Source organism: Herpailurus yagouaroundi, unplaced genomic scaffold, assembly GCF_014898765.1.
Source record: "Herpailurus yagouaroundi ecotype Mexico unplaced genomic scaffold, PumYag 77, whole genome shotgun sequence".
NCBI classification, from domain to species: domain Eukaryota; kingdom Metazoa; phylum Chordata; class Mammalia; order Carnivora; family Felidae; genus Herpailurus; species Herpailurus yagouaroundi.
This window is the reverse complement of record NW_024412388.1, coordinates 12,561,735-12,577,018: the sequence shown is the minus strand read 5'-3', so window position 1 is coordinate 12,577,018 and position 15,284 is coordinate 12,561,735. Positions and strand designations below refer to the sequence as shown.

Below are 15,284 nucleotides of genomic sequence, written 5' to 3'. Positions count from 1 at the left end.
CCCCCCCCCAACTGGCTCCTAGCCGCCAGCCCTGGAGCCCCACCTTCCCGACGAGACCACTGAGGCTCAGACCCGCAACCCGCCAAAGCTCGCCGAGCAAGGAAGTGGCCTCCCCTCCCTTCCAGCCCCCCAAGCTGCCAAACACTAGTTGCTCCCTCCCAGAATCCCAGAGAGGGCCTCCGGATGTGATGCAATTAATTATAGTTATCAGGTCATTAATTAAGATTATCCCTGTTGTCATTAAACAGTGCCCTGCAACCTCTCTATTTGCAACGCAACTCACACTGCGGCTTATCAGCAATTACTCCTGGGTTGATAATAATGAGTTCTGCAGCCTCCAAAGGGCACAGGTGTATGTATACGGGCATCTTTGTCAGCCTGTGTTGGTTCATGCAACACAGCCAGAGAAAATGTTTTTCTGAACTACTCCCTCTCTGCCAGGCACCAGCCTTAGGGGCTGGGAATGAAACGAGGAGCCAGAGAGACCCCAGCCCTGCCCCCTTGGCTCTCGCAGGCTAGGAGGAGACACAAATAGACAGGCCTCTACAGTGCCGTGAGACAAACCACACTCAGGCCCCGCTCTCTGAAATCATCTTATTCATTGATTTGCTTGCTTGTTTATTGTCTGTCTCCACACAAGGACGTACGCTCCATAGAGCCTGTCCTAAGAGTCGTTCATAGAGTCCCACTTAGGCACATTGGTCTTTTTTTTTATTTTTTTTAACATGTATTTATTTTTGAGAGAGAGAGAGAGAGCATGAGCAGGGGAGGGGCAGAGAGAGAGGGAGACACAGAATCTGAAACAGGCGCCAGGCTCCGAGCTGTCAGCCCAGAGCCCGATGCGGGGCTCGAACTCATGAACCGTGAGAGCGTGACCTCAGCCAAAGTCGGACGCTTAACCCACTGTGCCACCCAGGCGCCCCACCACCAAATTAACTTTTCTCTGTCCTGCCAATTCCTCACGGTCTTTGTTTGTTTTTGTTTCGTTTGTCTCTTCACCTGAGAAGTGTAAAAAGTGCCTGCATTAGACATTTTTTAGGTCTCAATTTCATTATTGAGCCTCTGTGTGCACGTAAGAAAACTTAAGGTTTGGGGCACCTGGCTGGTGACTCTTGATGTCGGGGCCAGACGTTCGAGCCCTGTGTTGAGCAAAAAGATCACTTAAAAAAAATTTTTTTTTAAACTTTGGGTTTTTTCCTCCTGTTAATCTGTCTCATGTAAATTTAATTCTTAGTCCAGGAGGAAACACAGCAGAAGAATGTTTCCTTCCCTGCACCAGCAAAGCAGCTAGAACGTCTTCAGATGTCCGGTGAGTGACATAACATTAAGCCTTGGGCCAGAATGTAGATGCTTGGGTCCTGCTGGCATATGCAGAGGCAAGTACAAGTTCCTGGACCTGCATTCATAGCTTTTCAGATCCGCTCCAACCTCGCTCCTTGGCTATTTTATTTCCTTCCTGGGCCTCAGCCCCCCTGAGTCCTCCAGTCTGGAATGCCTGCCCTGTCTTTGGCTGCACTAAGGTTTACCTTCCCTCCCAGAACCATCAGAAGGCCCAGAATCCCTGGGAAACCTCCCCACGTGGCGCCTGTTCCCTGACCACCCCTCCTCTGAGCTCTACGGCACTTTGGGCTTTGGCTGGTTGCTCTTGTTAGTGCCTTTGTTAGTTTTGTTAGCTCTGGACATGTATACTAATTAGCACTGTCTTCAGCTTGATGGACGCTGTGATCCAGGCTTGAGGGCAGGGGCCATACCCCAGGGCCCTTATCAGACCCCCAGAGCCTAGCACAGGGTAGGGGCGCACTCAACATCAGACGATCATAACAGATTCTGAGTGGACACCCTCAAACGTTCATCACATAGACCCTCTGGGTCCCAGGTGACAAGCCACCAGCTCATAGAACCAGTGGAGTCTACAGAACCACTGCGTTTGGCCCCCAGTGGTGGCTCACAGGTCACCAACACTTAACACTCGGGAGATTTTGCAGTAAAAAAACAGACTGTTGGCTTCTCAGCAAACCTGAAGATCTGGTAATGCCGGGCCCTCCTCTCCCCCCCCCCCCCCCCCCCAGGGACCACACATCCTCCTACATTCTTGCTCTCTCCAACATCTTGCATCCCGACACACACACACTCCTCGTCTCTTGCCTCCCCGGGGTCACATTCTAAGCTCCACAGCACAATTCAATGTCAAAGGCGCTTTATTGGCCTTTGCCCATTCATTACTGCTCCTTCTGCCTGGAACGCCATTACCACTCCATCCTCGTGCCCAGGCACGTTGGCTAATGCCTCCTGAGGCTCTCAACAGAGAACACCTTCTCAAGGTCAAGGATCCCTTCTCCAGGGCCCCCACACTGGACTCCGGGCCTCCCACAGTGTCCTATGGTCCCCTCAGGCCATCCATCCTACCGAGTTGTGTGGTGTACATTGACCCTTAAAAAACACAGGTTTAGGGGCGCCCGGGTGGCTCAGTCGGTTGAGCGTCCGACTTTGGCTCAGGTCATGACCTCGAGGTTCGTGGGTTCGAGCCCCGCGTCGGGCTCTGTGCTGACAGCTCGGAGCCTGGAGCCTGCTTTGAATTCTGTGTGTGTGTCTTTCTCTCTGCCCCTCCCCCCCTGTCTGCACTCTGTCTCTCTCTCTCCCTTTCTCTCAAAAATAAATAAACATTAAAAAATTAAAAAAAAAAACAGGTTTGAATTGGGCAGGTTTCTACGTGGATTGTTTTCAATAAAAATGTATTTTCTCTTCCTTATGATTTTCTTTTTTTTTTTTTTCAACGTTTTTATTTATTTTTGGGACAGAGAGAGACAGAGCATGAACGGGGGAGGGGCAGAGAGAGAGGGAGACACAGAATCGGAAACAGGCTCCAGGCTCTGAGCCATCAGCCCAGAGCCCGACGCGGGGCTCGAACTCCCGGACCACGAGATCGTGACCTGGCTAAAGTCGGACGCTTAACCGACTGCGCCACCCAGGCGCCCCACTTCCTTATGATTTTCTTAATAATATCGTCTTTTCTCGAGCTTATGCTATTATAAGAATACATTATATAATATGTATGATATACAGAAGACATTAATTGACTGTTTATGTTATTGGTAAAGGCTTCTTCGTGGTCAACAGTAGACTATCAGCAATTACATTTTGGGGGAGTCAAAAGCTGTACTGCGTAAGGGGTTGGTGCCCCTAGCCCCTGCGGTGTTCAAGGGCCCCCTGCGTTTGCTCACGTCTCCTCCCGGGCTGTGAGCCCTTGCGGGCTGGGCCTCCGCTGTCTCATTCATAGCGCCTCCCCGCCACCTGGGACAGAGCCCGGTAGAGCACAGGCACGAGACAAATATTTGCTAAATAGAGGAATGAATGGTTTTCAATGACCACAAAAGGAACACAAAGGATTTCTGGGGATGTTTCCATGTCCCAGAACATTCAATTAACCAGAATTTTCCACCCACTGAACACGCTGGTGAGTGCAGCGTTTACTGTGGATGCATAACCATCAGGGGTACATCTGGATGGGAAAAGGGTTCTGTTCTCCCTGGTCTCCACCGCTGACCTGGAGAAGAGGGAGGCAGGGAGGACAGGGGTGGCATTTTCCCACTGGCCAGTGAGGCGAAGTGACTTGCCCATGTTGCCTAGCAAGCTGGTGGCAAAGTCAGGATGGGAACCCAAGGCTCCTGCCTCTGCCTTCCAGCCCAGTCTCCCTTCCGCTGGCCGAACCACATAGTGGGTCAAAAAGGAAGTGGGTGGCTGGGAAAGTGGACCCTGTGGCCCAGATACCACGCTCACACGGGCCGTGTGAACGGAGAGCAAGCAGGAAGCAGTCAGGCCCTGAAATTTACTATACCATTAAACCAACCGTGACCAGGCTATTTATTACCTAAGAGAGGCTGGATCGCATTTTGATTACGAAAGAAGACGATATAACACTCTCTTCCCATAACACTCCTGTCTCTGTTTCGTAGGACAGGCATTTTGAGGGGGGCTGGGATACTCTGAGCAACCACCCCTGCTTCAAGACTTCCAGATGTACCCCCCCCCCCCGACCCAAGACCTGCATTTGTGGGGAAGCAAGCTGAGCTCAAGGGCACAGCCACAGGCAGAGGGGGTCCTGGGAGCTCAGGTGAAGAAGGAAATTTGACTTCTCTGAGCTATCACTTTATGGGCCTGAAGGGGGGGGGGGGTGGACACTCATGTCCAGTGGGACAAGGACACGACACAGGGCTCTGCTACCCCACGATCTCTGTAGCACCCTGCAAACAGCCCTCAACCTCTTTTACTCTCTCACTGCCTTTCAGGTGGGAACAATAATCCTATTGCCGTCTTCTCTCTTCACAGAAGGTCAGAGGATCAAGTTAATGTAGCCTAACAGAGATTTCTCCACTTCCCACTGAAAAAAATTAGATCAATATGCTACTTGAGGCTGTATTATTATAAATATTCTAACTGTTATTAGTGAGAGGCAACCTAGTATAGCAGTGGTCAACAGCTTGAACTCTTGGGACTCTCCCTGTTGGAGAAGCGAATTACAGATACGGAAAGGGAGAAAAGTAGAACAATCTCCCGGGGTATTGGGCTGGAATCGGAAGCAATGGTGTGAGCTCCTAGCTCTGTCCATCGCGAGGACCTGGGAACAGGGACACCCAATAGCAGTGAGCACACTTAGCAGCCGGATCGTGGTTCCCCAATACCCTTCTCTACTCAAGGGATCCAGAGGTCCCTGGAGAAACGGCTGATTCCAGAGGAAGGACAATTTGAGGCTATAATATAGTGCTGGGCCACAAACTGATAAACTGCTCAAGAAGTGATAAAATTGCTCTGTGTCATAGCAGAAGGACATAGAAACCAGCTCACAGAGGCTCCCACTAATCAAACTGAGGGCAATCTGACATCAGAATAAATCATGATTGGATTTATATCCCATTGAATACAATAAGAAACCAAGAGTCCATTCTGCTAAGTAAATAAGCAAATGAGTACATTGAAGGCCAGGAAATGACTGTTTACACAGTCTCAAAGCACCGCCCCACAAAATACTTCTTAACCAGAAAGGGGAAGAAAGCAACTTCACAGACAGCTCTCCACCCCAGTGGTCAAACCGGGGACGTGACCAGCAGGGGGACATTTGGACACCCCAAGGGTCCCGATGGGATGCTCAGAGAAGGTCCCGGCCATACCTCACCATGTTCCCGCCAAAGATGCACAGCTCCCATGATCCTGAGCAAACATCACACAAACCTGAACTGAGAGTCTTCCAAAACGCCAAGGTCACAAAAGTCAAAGAGAGACCGGGGAACTTTTTCAGATCGAAGGAAACCAGAGACTGGACAACTAAATGCCACGTGTGATCCTCACTTGATCCTTTCCATACAAAGGCCACGGCTGGGACATCTGGTAAGACTCCAGAGGGGCGGCGGCTGAGATGGTGGGAATGCATCACATGCGTCTCCGGCTTTTGATGGTTGTACTATGATTTCGAAGGAACGGGTCCGTGTTTCTCGCAAACACATACCAAACATCCAGAGAAAAGGATCAAGTCAACAGTTTCCTCTCGAAATGCCGCAGAGGGAAATGCTGTGGACTCGCAGCTTTGCCGTCAGTTTAAAGACGTTTCTAGGGGCGCCTGGGTGGCTCCGTCGGTTGAGCATCTGACTCTTGATTTCAGCTCGGGTCACCATGCCAAGATCATGGAATTGAGACCCGTGTCAGGCTCTGCACGGAGCGTGGAGCCTGCTTGGGATTCTCTCTCTCTCTCTCTCTCTCTCTCTCTCTCTCTGCCTCTGCCCCTCTCTCTCTCTAAAAAAAAATTTTTTTTAATTAAAAAAATAAAGTTGTGTCTAAAGTCAGATGGCCTGTGCTAATCTCTAGCACATCATGTAATTCTTCGAGCTGTCTGTGTAGTAATTCTTCACCGTCTGTGTCGTAGGGGTGGAAGTGATGATTCCTACCTCACGGTTGTTTAGAGAAATAAATGAGATCATAGTTGTGGATATTTGGCACAAAACTGGGTTCATACACATATTCCAAAATGTTGAAGAGCTAGCCAATTCTTCTTCTTCTTCTTCGCGCAATTCCCATTTCCAGGCTGTAGAGTGAGGTGGCGAGGTAGGGGGTGACAGTGGAAGAAGCAGGCTGGACACGCCCGGACAACGATGACCAAGTTTCAAGAGTAGGGACACCACGGGGAAAGGTCGGGGGGGGGGTCCCTCAGGGCCTGGAAAGCACACGGCCCCCCTGATGGAGCAGATGCTATGTGTCTACGCTCGGTATCCCCAGCGCTTTCTTTCTTTTCTCCCAAGAGAAGCCAGAGGTCCAGAGTTCTCTATGAAATCCCCCGATTTTTAAAACTGACAACGATTTCAAATTGCAAATGGGCCAAGTCACTCGTGAGCCAGACAGGCTCCAAGCGTCGGCAGGCAGCCGCAGTTCTGAAAGCTTGTCCTGATCACTTGGAAGCACCCCTGGGAACGCCCCCTGGGGGTTGGCAGAAAAAAAAGCACCAAGCCACTGTGGGCAGTACTTTCCCCATCTGATAGAGCCTCTGAACAGGCTGGGGTTGACATGCCAGGATGTGCCTCCCTACACCCTCCCGCCCGTGGGCGGGGCAGCCCGCTCTGATTGGGGGAGAGGGTGAACATCTGACGGCAAGCTGGCCAATCAGCTCGTTTCTCCCAGGAATTTGGACCCGGGGAGGTGAGAGACCCAGTCAAGTGACCGTGGTCGCCAAGCCAGCCTTCACGCCGCCACATACCCGGCCACGTTCCAACCGATCCTTCCAGCAACCTTACAAAGCAGGTACTTTCCCTCCCGTTTTCGGGAGGAGGAAACTGAGGCACGAAGACGTTCTGTGCTAGCCTGGAATGTCCGTCGGAGCGGCCTGTTGGGTTCCTCCAGATCCCCCTCACGTGCACGTGCCCAAACAGATTTTTTTATTCCTTGAAAGCCCAGAAGCCTCGGAGGGATTGCTAACCAGGCAGCGCCCGCTGCCCATGGCTGCTGTCTCGCCGCAGGGTGAAGGGATTCTGGGGCCAGTTAGGGCGCAAGGGATCCCCGACATGCTGCTCTGACCTTCTTGTACCTCCCAAAGTAGAAAAGGTGAGCGGGGAGGGGGAGACACAGTCTGGGCTGAACGGCCAGGGGCATCCACAGCAGGTGTGACCGCACCCAGGTCACCTCCCCACGGGCCCTGCCTACGGTAGGACGCCAGCCTCACCCACTCCTGCAGCCCCTACCCGGGATAAACAGACAGAAAGCTTGGGCCTGTCTGCCGAGCCAAGGGGAGGTTGGATTTCTCCGTCTGGGGCCTGGCCAAGGAGCCAGAAAGGACAAGGAGACAAGGTCTCAGCTTCCTGGCATCAGGTTACTGCCCTTACCCAAGGCTCGAGTGCCAGGCAAGGCCTCCAGGCCTGAAGTTGCTAGTCAGCTGACAGTGAACGCAGGGCCCAAGGCCTGTTCTGGAAGGATCTTCATCCATAAAGATGAAAAAGATACAGCACTGGCTGCCGAGGAAGGGGGAGCAGGGAGGGAACCCCGGGGGACACAGCGAGCCTCCAGCCTTTTGCCAAGCAGACCTGGCCGGGCTGGACAGAGGATCTCCAGGAGGGAAGGTCCCGGGCCTGGGGAAAGGGAGGCCCTGCTGTGCAGCCCCCGCCAGCTACCCTGGCTGTAGGGAGAGGGCCTGGCCGTGGCCGCCGCCTGGCACCAGCCCCAGAAACCTCCAGCGTCCTCCAGTTCCCCCGCCCAGGGCTGGGAGGTCCCATCAGTTCCCTGGTCTCCCAGATGAAAGACGCTTTCTAAGAGTCGTAAAACCGTCCCCGCTCAGAACAATGGGCCCTTATCCCACTGTGTCCTTCACATAAACTCCCATTAGCAACGCACCAGAAGCTGCAGGCAGGAGTTTTATAGACTGGATTTTTGGACCAGCCCCAGCGTTCATTAACATCTACTGGGATTTAAATCTGAAGTCCGTGTTCCTTCCCCCTACTGAATAGCCCCCAGTTACCATCACTCAAGCCCCGCCCCCATGGAACTTAAGAGGTTAAGCCAAATGGTTTCCCTGGGTTTTCTCCTGGAAACAAGCACCTTCTGAGACCCACCCACGCGTCAGCAGAGACACAGTGCAGTGGGTCACTTCCAAGGGAAGCCCCGGCGTCTCAGAAGGGGGGACCAGGGCCCCTTCCCTTGGTGAGGATAGCTCCCCTTTCCTGAACATGTATAACATGCCAGGCCCCAAGCTCTTCATGCACAATCCCATTTACTCTCGCAAGAACTCTACAGAACAGCTGCTTTCAAGATCCCCTTTTGGATAGGTGGAACAGAGGAGGCGCAGGGAGGGAGTAGCTTGCCTAAGGTCACACAGCAAGTAAGCAATAGATTCCAGGTCTATCTGACTCCATCCCGTCACCCCCTCCCCCAAACTTCAAATGTGGGGGTTCAGCAGATACTCTGTCCGCACCAGCCCAATCCCCCAGTCCTGGCTCGAAACGCTGGGTGTCACCCCAGAAACATGGATGATGACAGCAGAGTCGCTTTTTACTTCACCATCTCCCATCTACACAACAGCCCTCAGTATCGACCGCAATTCCTATTTTGCAGATGAGGAAACCGAGGCTCAGAAAGGGCAAGTGTCTTATCCACGGTCCCCCAGAGCTGGTAGGTGGTGGGGTCAGGCTATGAACGCTTCTCCCTCTGGTTCCAGAACCACTGTTTCTCCCAGGTGAGCCAGCCTGATAGTTACATCAGACCATCCCAGCACCCGTTCAACAAACACTCCCAGATACTCCCCGGAGAAGTGTCTGAGATGTGCCTGGCACTGTTCTAGGAGCTGGAGGCACGGTGGCAAGGGACACGGACATGCCCCCGCCCCGATCAGCCCCAGGGACCAGGGACCCCCTAGCCACTTTGGGCTGCTCCCCCAGAGCTCCAGCTCCAGCCGTCTCCCCCAAGCCCCCAGCACAGAGGCTCGTCCCCACCTCCGCTGCCTTCCTTCACTTCTGGCAGCTTCCAGACAGCCTACCCCAGCCCCTGCGAAGGCAGTCTGCAGCTCCTGGTGTCATGGCTTATTCTACCCTGAGAAGATTCACAACCAAATCCTAACTGGCTAAACCAGCCAGGCAGCTATGTTGGCTCCGGCTCCCCCAAGAAGCCCTCAGACCCTGCCTCCAGATGGCACATCCAGCACACATGCCCCATCCTGAGAAGCTGGCACGGGGCCTGCCCTCACCATTCCCCTATTACCTTCTGCTGCTGTTGAGAAAGGCTGTCTGTCCACTACAGCTCAGGGACACGTATGGTTGCTTGGTTAGTGCCAGGCGCTGATTTCGATGACCGTAAACTTCATCATCATCTTCATCATGATCATGGTCCTCATTCTCATCATAGCTCAAATTCATTGAACACTTACTACATGCCAGGGACGGGGCCAACACTTTGCCTGTACTGTCTCATCAAATCTTCACCATAATCCCGTGTAATAGGTACTGCCATCATCCCATGCAACACATAAGAAAACCGATAAACAGAGGCGATAAGTCTGGAGCACAAAGTATTGTTTTTCTTACTAAATTTTCTGTTGCTCCTGCTGTCCTCTAATCTGCCTGAGGGCAGGCTCATGTCTGTTTTGCACAGAGCTGTTACCTCCAGGATACAGTGCCTGGCACATAGTGGACACTCAATAAACAGTGTATAGGTAGATGGATAGATATATGGGTGGAAGACTGGATGGACAGACAAATGGATGGATGGATTGTTGGATGGTGGATGGATGGATGATGGAGAGATGGATGGATGGATCATTGGATGATGGATGGATGGATGGACACACGAATAAATGGACAGACACATGGATAGGTGAAGGATGGATGGATGGATGGATCACTGGATGATGGATGGATGGATGGACACATGAATAAATGGATAGAGACATGGATAGATGAAGGATGGATGGATGGATGGATAGATCATTGGATGATGGATGGATAGATGGATGGATGGATGGATGGATGGATGGATCACTGGATGATGGATGGATAGATGGATGGATGGATAGACACATGGACAGATGAATGATGGATGGATGGATGAATACAATTGAAAACCAAGCGAAAGGGGACTAGAGGACAATACTTCTCCCACTCGGCGAAGCAGAAGGAAGCTGGATGCAGATTCTCTGCTAAGTGCAAACTCCCCTGGTCAGGATTCCAGGGAAAGCAGGGAACGGTATCCTGATTTTTAGGGGAGGGAATAAAGAAGTACCATGTGGCTGATGAGCTTTGAGGTAACTTAATAAAAGCAACAGCATGTAGGCTGATCAAGTCTGTTCTCCCTTCCCAGAAATCACCACTCTGCAGGGAATTTCATGTGCTCTATCCCAAACCACAGGTCTCTGAATTGGGGCCAACCACAAAATATACCCAGTGTGGTAAACTCCCTGACCAGTGGCTCCAGGACTGGGCCTAGGGACACAGCTGTGCCTGAGCCTGGTGTCTGGTCAGAGTCGACCACAACCTATTCCCTGGGTGCGGTCTCAGAGCTCTGGAGCGCCTGCCAGGAGCCTTGAGCTTTAGGGGTCTTACCCTGCAGTTAATTTGAGAGATCTCATGCTGATCCACCAAATCCCATACTTTGTGAATTCTGATCAGTGGCTAGAGCCAGCCAGCTGGATTCTAGGGAAAGATCTGTGGGAAGCAGGCTCCTCTCCTCCCCGCTACTCTTTGGCCAGAGCGTAGGGTTTCCCATTTCCTGTGAGCTAAGCAAGACTCGGGGATGAAGAACCCAGAAGTCTCAAGAGAGCAGCCACGGAGGCATGTGGCCCAGTTTTGTAATTTCCAGAGAAATTGTGAGAAAGAGGAAAAGGCACTAAAGCATGGTATCATCCCTAGCACACTTGGACACATCTGCTCATCTGCGTTAAGGTTCTGGGCAGCACAACGAGGTGTCCTGCCATCCTGGAGCCTTATTTGTTTGCTGGGAATGGGAGGTTGGGATGGCACTGGGGCCAGGGACATGCCCTTCTTTTTACTGAGCACTTACTATGCACCAGGTCAAGCACTCTGCCTGGGATAACACATGACCTGCACAGCACTTCAGCAAGTTCAGTATTATCGTCTGCCATTTCAGATACGGAACCTACAAGTTCACACACGAGAAGGGACAGAGCTGAGCTTTGAGCTCAGTGAGACCCTGAAGTCCGTACTTCTTCCCCCCAACAACAAGGTGGAGGGCTCTCCCTGCAGCTGGGCAAACGTGGGCATCCTGGATATATTCCAGACTTGGCCAGACTGAACAGGAACAGGTTTTTGTGGTGGTCACTCCAGGCCTTGCCAGTCCGCCATGCATCAGAAGCAAACTCAAGCCTCCCCGCATTCCTGTGCTCCCGGGGCCTGGTGGTCATGTGGGAGGAGGGATGGCTGGCGAAGAGCCCAGAGGGCACCTTGGGGCTTTCCCTTTGAGCATTTCGGAGACTTTCAGAGCTTGAAAGGGCCCTTAGGAATGATCCGAGCCAACCCCCTCCATCCACAGAGGGGATAACTGAGGCCCTCAGAGGACAAGGGCTTTGCTTAAGGTCACACAGGGCATGAAGAATGGAACGAGAGCAGAGGCAGCCTCCTGGCTCCGGCCCAAGGTCCCCTCCTCACCCTCTGCCTGTCTGGAACCGTGACATTGGAGGCCTTTATATCAGATAGAATGAATGGTCATCAGATTTAATCACTACAATGCTCCGAAGAACCAGGCGATAGGGTACGATGGGGAAGGAGGAAGGGGGGAGGGCTGCTCCCCAGCCCTGTTGCCTCCCCTCCCTCTGCTGGGGCATCAGAAGTCTCTGTGCAGTGGCTGAGCTGGGTCTGGCTGGTCCAGCAGGCGGGGTCAGGGGTCAAGGTTACCTACAGAACAGGTCCCAACACCCAGGAGAGCTCCCTATTTTCCTGGTCCCCTTGGAACAAGAGGTGCCTCTGTCCTTGAGACAAACAATGATGGGGGAGGAGGCTCGCTCTCATTCTGCTGGAAGGCAAAGTGGGAGGAGGCTTGGACAGGGAAGCTAGGAATTCACTTCATAGCAGCACCATCTCACCTACCTCGGACCCACCTGCTAAGCTCCTGGGGACCTGCTCCCATGAGTATCCCCACCGGGAACTCTCTTGCTGCCCTGGGGCTAGAAACCCTGAGCCCCCCGCCCCCATCCCCAGGGAGCTGTCTCCCATGAGGGCTGGTGGGGAGGGGGGGGCGCTCACTTCTGCGCACACACACACACACACACACACACACACACACGGGCTGGGTTCGAATCCCCGCCTCCCCACCTCCTAGCCCTGTGACCTTGAGCGAGTTGCGAGTTGCTCCTCTGCTGAGCCCCAGCTTTCTCTGGCTGTGGAGCTCGGCACCAATTCCTTCATCCCCAGTAATTGTGGGGATTAAACGTCAAGGCTGTCCCGGGCACAGAGGGGACCGGAGACGCTGCTTGGGTAATTATTCTCTTCTCACCGGTTCCCTCCCTGCACACCGTGTCAAGGTTTTACAGGCATCCCCAGCCGTGACTGTAATCCACAGCCCCTGGTTAGATCACAGGGAAGAAATTATCAGCCCCTCCACCCAGATGGGGTGACCCAGGCCCCAAGAGGGTGAGGGGCATGTCCAGAGTCCCATAGTATTTTATTTTTTTTTTTTAATTTTTTTTTTCAACGTTTATTTATTTTTGGGACAGAGAGAGACAGAGCATGAACAGGGGAGGGGCAGAGAGAGGGAGACACAGAATCGGAAACAGGCTCCAGGCTCTGAGCCATCAGCCCAGAGCCTGACGCGGGGCTCGAACTCACGGACCGCGAGATCGTGACCTGGCTGAAGCCGGACGCTTAACCGACTGCGCCACCCAGGCGCCCCTGGAGTCCCATAGTATTTTAGAAGCAGAGCAACCAGAACCCATGGTTCTCAAGTCCCAGGGCCGCCCAGCCCGGCCCAGCGGCGCAGAGAGGGAGGAGCTTAAAAGCCGGAAGCAACCAAGCCAGTCGCCGCTCTTGGCTGCACCAGGAACTCAGCACATGACTTTGGATGGTGACTTTGGGTGATGCGAGCTTTCGACTTTCTGAGTGATGGTGTCAGTGCCACAGGCCAGCCGTGTGACTCTGGGCCAATGACTTCACCCCTCGGTGCCTCAGCTTTCTCATCTGTGACATCTGGACTGGCAGGAGGGTTAGATGAGCTATGGCGTCAGGACACCTGACCTAGAGCTGAGCACGGGGTGAGTGCCCGATAAATGGCACAGTAGTCATGGTGGCAATGCCAGTAGTCAACCTCGCTGTTATTATTATTGTTGTTGTTGTTGTTGTTGATCACTAGGAAGAGAAGGAGGAGGGGACAGAACGAATCAGCCTGGGAACTTCTCACCCATGAGACTGTTTTTGAGAGGAAGCCCTGGATGAACATATCAGGGATCCTTCTCGCCTTCTAGGTGGTAGGGATGTGAAGGGGCCGGACCAGTCACCCCCCCCCCCCGAAGACCCCAAAGTCCGGCTAACGGAGGACGCCCAGCGGGAAAGTCTGCGGCCATTGCTCCCAGAGGAGCTCAGCCCTCAAAGGGACAGAGGAGAGTTGGTGGCCGGTCCCCAGCCAAGCCTCAGGAGACCCGGATTCGTTGGCCAAAAGCCGGGGAGGCAGCCTCGCCTTTAGAAACTTCTGGATCCTCCAGAGGAAAAACTGAGAGGAGAGGCCCGCTTAATGGCAGCACATGCTGTCAGGAGCCAGGACAGAGAACCTAATGCTCTGCTATCTCTTAGCTGTGTGACCTCAGGCAGGTCACCTCACCTCTCTGAGCCTCTGTCCCTCAATTACAGGGATCTTCATTCCTGCCCTGCCCAGCACCCCAGGCTGGCGTGAGACCCATCGGGGACAACAGACGTGGCCCAGCTTTGTAAACGGTCGAGCACCTTAGGGTGAGGCGCTGCCCTTGTTAACCAGCAAAGGACCCTTCGTGGACAGACCAAGGCAGGTGTAGCATCGTGGAGGCCACTCTGGAAGGTCATTACCATTTGTGCTGGACTCTGCAGCTCGAGCACCACGTGAGACAGAGCGTGAGCTGCCACGAAGCCCAAGCGGGGGAGGGAGAAAAGCTTCATCAGTAACACTTGTTTTCCTCGGACGCGGGGAGGCCAGAGAAACGCGCGATCCATCTAAACGCCCCTAACAAGCCCAGCCTGGCCGTGCCCCGCCAGCCCCCCACCCTGCTACGCCTCATGGACTCGAGGCAGCAGAAAGGGAGGGGGCGGGGGGCTCCGTCAGGCCCCAGAACCAGACCTGTCTGGCCTCCCGTCTCAGCTCCCCTTTCCCAAGCTGCGAAACCTTAAGTAAGTCACTCAACCTCTCTGGGTCCGTTTCCTCGGCTGTGAACGAGAACAGTGACAACACCACTGGCCTCACAGGGGTGTTGGGAGGACTGAAAGAGCGAACGCGCGGGGCTCGCTTCGTGAGCAAGGTGCCGGGCACGAAGTAAGCGCCCCGCAGGCCCTGTGTCCTCACCGCCGGCCACCGGCCACGCAGACGCAAGAGGCGGCCTCCAAAAGCAGCGAGCTCACCGCCACCGGAGAGATTCAAGCTGTGGCTAAACAGCCACCTGTCGGGGACTCACAGCCAGGACCCAGGGTGACCGCAGGGAGGCGGCAGCCGGATCCGGCTTCCAGGCCCGGCTCTGCCGCTAAGTCACCGCGTGACCTTGAGATACTACTCCCTGTCCTCCCGAGCCTCCGTTTCAGCTCTGAAATGATGCCGGTGACCTAGGTGTCCCGTAAGGGCCATATCAGGCTCCAACCATCAAACTCTGTGACCCCGAGAAGGGAATCAGGGAAAGTTCCCGAGGCACCCACGCCTCTGCCAGGCCCCCTCTGCATTCCTCGCCCCCACGTTGCCCTGACCTGCCCCCACAGGTGGCCACCAGGGTCAGGGCCACGTCCCCCGAGGCTCCCAGCCGAGTCCTCCTTGTAGAGCCTGGCACAAGGCGTCCCCAAGCCCCATCACCGACTGGGAGGGAGCAGGGTGTCCCTGGGCCCGGTGCCCAGGGTGTCAACAACGGCAGAAAGCCCACACACGCCCCGTGACCTCCAAAGGACCCTCCTCCAACTCGGCGAGGGACAGAGATGTTTACAAGCCCCAAAGCTGACCTGGATTCCGTGCAGTCCAGTTCTGGCCCTCGGGGAAACGGGTGCGGGTGGCACAGGGTCAGGCGCCACCGGCGGGGAAGGGTCCTGTCCGTCACAGCCGCTGGCGGGGCAGGCAGGAGCCCAGGGGTCAGGCGCACTGGCTCCCCACGC

At 54.1% G+C, this 15,284-nt stretch overlaps 1 protein-coding gene and 1 non-coding gene across 9 annotated transcripts in view; one reads left to right on the top strand and one right to left on the bottom strand.

Annotated features, from left to right (window-relative positions):
- ARHGEF10L (Rho guanine nucleotide exchange factor 10 like) overlaps positions 1-15,284 on the bottom strand; it is a 160,011-nt gene extending 144,727 nt beyond the window's left edge. For 3 of the 8 annotated variants that reach the window (XM_040462667.1, XM_040462651.1, XM_040462660.1), the window contains exon 1: positions 15,135-15,282. The gene's annotated coding sequence lies outside the window, so the exon portion shown is untranslated. Of the gene's footprint in view, positions 1-15,134 lie in introns of all 8 variants that reach the window. The other 5 variants (XM_040462635.1, XM_040462643.1, XR_005786768.1 and 2 more) reach the window with 4 other exon arrangements.
- On the top strand, positions 2,455-2,539 carry TRNAQ-UUG (transfer RNA glutamine (anticodon UUG)). The gene has a single exon. It is a non-coding gene; the product is annotated as a tRNA-Gln (tRNA).